The sequence below is a fragment of the Leuresthes tenuis genome, unplaced genomic scaffold (genome assembly GCF_036924035.1).
Source record: "Leuresthes tenuis unplaced genomic scaffold, fLeuTen1.0.hap1 SCAF_2, whole genome shotgun sequence".
NCBI classification, from domain to species: Eukaryota; Metazoa; Chordata; class Actinopteri; order Atheriniformes; family Atherinopsidae; genus Leuresthes; species Leuresthes tenuis.
The window spans coordinates 14,342,348-14,348,347 of NW_027325356.1; positions in this window are offsets into that span (position 1 = coordinate 14,342,348).

The following is a 6,000-nucleotide window of genomic DNA, read 5'->3' on the forward strand; positions in this document are numbered from 1 at the left end:
TTTCCGTCTGACTAGATTTTCCGCCATCTTGGATTTTGTTGAAAACCTTAAAAAATTTTCACAGGTCACAAATTTTGACCAATTCTCATGAAAATTGGCACAGAGTATCTTTAGACCAATCCGCACAAAAGTTGCTCGTTTTTTACTTCAAATTTGACTTTGTTCAACCAGTATATCCAATCAAAGTTGATGGCGACTACGCCAAAAAGGACGTGAGGCCATATCTCAGCAATAGTTTAATCTTTTGACATCAAACTCATAACACATATTCATAACTCGATTTTGAAGAGGCCCAAGAATTTTAGTGATCTTTGACCTATAGGTGGCGCTATATTTAGAAAAAATGCATTTTTGCTCATATCTTTGGACCCGTTTGTCCAAATTTCACAAATGACATACCGTTGTAATCCGTGGATATAGCCGAGGTCAACGAATCCTATGACGTCATTCGCGCCATCTTGGATTGCCCGCCATTTTGAATTATGTCAAAAACCTTCAAAACGCATTACAGGTCACCCAGATTGTCTGATCTCCACGGGACTTGACATATAGAATCTTCAGACCATGCCCCAAAAGAGCTATCATGTGAAATTTTTATATTCACTTCCGTTTGCCCGTAGCAGCTAATCAAACTCAGCAATGACGCGCCAAACAGGACGTGAGGCCATATCTCAGCAACCATTTGATCTTTTGACATCAAACTTCTAACACAGACTCATGACCAAGTCTTTAAGAGGCCCAAGAAGTCTGTTGCACTTCCACCCAGTGGAGGCGCTATAAGTAGACAAACTGCATTTTGCTCATAGCTTTGGAGCCGTCTGTTCAAATTGGACAAATGAGGTACCGTTGGAATCCCTGGATGAAGACGAGTTCATTTCAAACACCAAACTTGGTCTATGGACTCATGATGCCTTCCTGAGCAGCCGCAGGCTTACCTGCTATTCTGCTAGACCCCGCCATCGCTGCTTGCAGCTATATTTATTATTCTTCTACTTTCCGCTGCAATTGAAGTCTATGGCAGCCCCATTAACGCAATGGTAAAAAGTTGTGAAATTTGGCACATCTAATTAGGACAGTCCCATTAGCAAATTCAACAAATTTCGTGCCCAAATTCAAAACTCTCTAGCGCCACCAACATGTCAAAGTTTGAAGCCCATTCAGCTAAATAACTTTTGACTCGTTGATCCAAATTTCGAAAACAAGGCATCGTTGGAATCCTTGGATCATGACGAGTCCAACGCACCCTATGACGTCATTTTCCGTCTAACTAGATTTTCCGCCATCTTGGATTTTGTTGAAAACCTTCAAAAAGTTTCACAGGTCACAAATTTTGACCAATTCTCATGAAAATTGGCACACAGTATCTTTGGACGAATCCGCACAAAGGATACGAAGCGGATTTTTCAATTTCAACTTTGTTCACCCAATACAACCAATCAAAGTTAACGGCGACAACGCCAAAAAGCACGTGAGGCCATATCTCAGCAACCGGTTGGTCTTTTGACATCAAACTGATGACACAGACTCATAACTCGATCCTTAACAGGCTTAAGAATTATAGTGATCTTTGACCTATAGGTGGCGCTATATTTAGCAAAAATGCATTTTTGGTCATAACTTTACACCTGTTTGTCCAAATTTCACAAATGAGGTACCGTTGTAATCCGTGGATATATCCGAGGTCAACGAATCCTATGACGTCATTTGCGCCATCTTGGATTGTCCGCCATTTTGAATTATGTCAAAAACCTCCAAAACGCATTACAGGTCACCCAGATTGTCTGATTTCCACGGGACTTGACATATAGAATTTTCAGACCAAGCCTCACAAGAGCTGTCATGTGGATTTTTTTATTTCGTTTCCCTTTGCCCATAGCAGCCAATCAAACTCAGCAATGACGCGCCAAACAGGACGTGAGGCCATATCTCAGCAACCATTTGCTCTTTTGACATCAAACTTCTAACACAGACTCATGACCAAGTCTGTATGAAGCCCAAGAAGTCTGGTGCACTTCCACCGAGTGGGGGCGCTATAAGTACAAAAACTGCATTTTGCTCATAGCTTTGGAGCCTTTGGTTCAAATTGGACAAATGAGATACCGTTGGAATCCCTGGATGAAGACGAGTTCATCTCAAACACCAAACTTGGTCTATGGACTCATGATGTCCTCCTGAGCAGCCGCAGGCTTGCCTGCTGTTCTGCTAGACCCCGTATCGCTGCTTGCAGCTATATTTAGGGGTCTAGCAGCGAAGCTGCAGAACCCTATTGTTTTAGTAGTTTTTCTTATTATTATTATTATTATTATTCTTCTACTTTCCGCTGCAATTGAAGTCTATGGCAGCCCCATTAACGCAATGGTAAAAAGTTGTGAAATTTGGCACATCTAATTAGGACAGTCCCATTAGCAAATTCAACAAATTTCGTGCCCAAATTCTAAACTCTCTAGCGCCACCAACATGTCAAAGTTTGAAGCCCATTCAGCTAAATAACTTTTGACTCGTTGGTCCAAATTTAAAAAACAAGGCATCGTTGGAATCCTTGGATGATGACGAGTCCAACGCACCCTATGACGTCATTTTCCGTCTGACTAGATTTTCCGCCATCTTGGATTTTGTTGAAAACCTTCAAAAAGTTTCACAGGTCACAGATTTTGACCAATTCTCATGAAAATTGGTACACAGTATCTTCGGACGAATCCGCACAAAGGATACGAAGCGGATTTTTCAATTTCGACTTTGTTCACCCAATACAACCAATCAAAGTTAACGGCGACAACGCCAAAAAATACGTGAGGCCATATCTCAGCAACCGGTTGGTCTTTTGACATCAAACTTATACCACAGACTCATAACTCAATCCCAAAGAGGCCCAAGAATTATAGTGATATTTGACCTATAGGGGGCGCTATTTTTAGCAAAAATGCATTTTTGCTCATATCTTTCGACCCCTTGGTCCAAATTTGACAAATGAGGTACAGCTGGAATCCCTGAGTATAGCCGAGGTCAACCAATCCTATGACGTCATTCACGCCATTTTTGATTGTCCGCCATTTTGAATTATGTCAAAAACCTTCAAAATGCATTACAGGTCACCCAGATTGTCTGATTTCCACGGGACTTGACACATAGAATGTTCAGACCAAGCCTCACAAGAGCTATCATGTGGAATCTTTTATTTCGTTTCCCTTTGCCCATAGCAGCCAATCAAACTCAGCGATGACGCGCTAAACAGGACGTGAGGCCATATCTTAGCAACCATTTGATCTTTTGACATCAAACTTCTAACACAGACTCATGACCAAGTCTTTAAGAGGCCCAACAAGTCTGTTGCACTTCCACCCAGTGGAGGCGCTATAAGTAGACAAACTGCATTTTGCTCATAGCTTTGGAGCCGTCTGTTCAAATTGGACAAATGAGGTACCGTTGGAATCCCTGGATGAAGACGAGTTCATCTCAATAACCAAACTTGGTCTATGGACTCATGATGCCTTCCTGAGCAGCCGCAGGCTTACCTGCTATTCTGCTAGACCCCGCCATCGCTGCTTGCAGCTATATTTAGGGGTCTAGCAGCGAAGCTGCAGAACCCTATTGTTTTAGTAGCTTTTCTTATTATTATTATTAGGGGTCTAGCAGCGAAGCTGCAGAACCCTATTGTTTTAGTAGCTTTTCTTATTAGGGGTCTAGCAGCGAAGCTGCAGAACCCTATTGTTTTAGCTGTTTTTCTTATTATTATTCTTCTACTTTCCGCTGCAATTGAAGTCTATGGCAGCCCCATTAACGCAATGGTAAAAAGTTGTGAAATTTGGCCCATATCTTCAGGAACATCCCATTAGCAAATTCAACAAATTTCGTGCCCAAATTCTAAACTCTCTAGCGCCACCAACGGGTCAAAGTTTGAAGCCCATTCAGCTAAATAACTTTTGACTCGTTGATCCAAATTTCAAAAACAAAGCATCGTTGGAATCCTTGGATGATGCCGAGTCCAACGCACCCTATGACGTCATTTTCCGTCTCACTAGATTTTCCGCCATCTTGGATTTTGTTGAAAACCTTCAAAAAGTTTCACAGGTCACAAATTTTAACCAATTCTCATGAAAATTGGCACACATTATCTTTGGACGAATCCGCACAAAGGATACGAAGCGGATTTTTCAATTTCGACTTTGTTCACCCAATACAACCAATCAAAGTTAACAGCGACAACGCCAAAAAGGACGTGAGGCCATATCTCAGCAACAATTTATTCTTTTGACATCAAACTTATGACACTGACTCATAACTCGATCTTGAAGAGGCCCAAGAATTCTGGAGACCTTTGACCTATAGGTGGCGCTATTTTTAGCAAAAATGCATTTTTGGTCATATCTTTGGACCCGTTTGTCCAAATTTCACAAATGAGGTATTGTTGTAATCCCTGGATATAGCCGAGGTCAACCAATCCTATGACGTCATTAACGCCATTTTTGATTGTCCGCCATTTTGAATTATATCAAAAACCTTCAAAACACATTACAGGTCACCCAGATTGTCTGATTTCTACGGGACTTGACATATAGAATGGTCAGACCAAGCCTCACAAGAGCTATCATGTGGAATTTTTTATTTCGTTTCCCTTTGCCCGTAGCAGCCAATCAAACTCAGCGATGACGCGCCAAACACGACGTGAGGCCATATCTCAGCAACCATTTAATCTTTTGACATCAAACTTCTAATACAGACTCATGACCAAGTCTGTATGAAGCCCAAGAAGTCTGGTGCACTTCCACCCAGTGGGGGCGCTATAAGTAGAAAAACTGCATTTTGCTCATAGCTTTGGAGCCGTTGGTTCAAATTGTACAAATGAGATACCGTTGGAATCCCTGGATGAAGACGAGTTCATCTGAAATACCAAAACTTGGTCTATGGACTCATGATGCCCTCCTGAGCAGCCGCAGGCTTACCTGCTGTTCTGCTAGACCCCGCCATCGCTGCTTGCAGCTATATTTATTCTTCTACTTTCCGCCACCATTGAAGTCTATGGCAGCCCCATTAACGCAATGGTAAAAAGTTGTGAAATTTGGCCCATATCTTTAGGACAATGCCATTAGCAAATTCAACAAATTTCGTGCCCAAATTCAAAACTCTCTAGCGCCACCAACATGTCAAAGTTTGAAGCCCATTCAGCTAAATAACTTTTGACTCGTTGGTCCGAATTTCAAAAACAAGATATCGTTGGAATCCTTGGATCATGACGATTCCAACGCACCCTATGACGTCATTTTCCGTCTGACTAGATTTTCCGCCATCTTGGATTTTGTTGAAAACCTTCAAAAGGATTCTTCGTTCACACATTTTGACCGATTCTCATGAAAATTAGCACAGAGTATCTTAGGACAAATCCGCACAAAAGTTAGGAAGCGGATTTTTCAATTTCGACTTTGTTCACCCATTATAACCAATCAAAGTTGGCGGCGACTATGCCATAAAGGACGTGAGGCCATATCTCAGCAACCGGTTGGTCTATTGACATCAAACTTATATCACAGACTCATAACTCAATCCCTAATAGGCCCAAGAATTGTGGCTATCTTTGACCTATAGGTGGCGCTATATTTAGCAAAAATGCATTTTTGAGCATATCTTTGGACCCGTTTGTCCAAATTTCACATATGAGGTGCCATTGTAATCCCTGGATATATCCAAGGTCAACCAACCCTATGACGTCATGTGCGCCATCTTTAATTGTCCGCCATTTTTAATTATATCAAAAACCTTCAAAACGCATTACAGGTCACCCAGATTGTCTGATTTCCACGGGACTTGACATATAGAATCTTGAGACTGAGCCTCACATGAGCTTTTAAGTGGTATTTTTTAATTCGCTACTGTTTGCCCGTTGCAGCCAATCAAACTCAGCGATGACGCGCCAAACAGGACGTGAGGCCATATCTCAGGAACCATTTGCTCTTTTGACATCAAACTTATAACACAGACTCATGATCAAGTCTGTAAGAAGCCCAA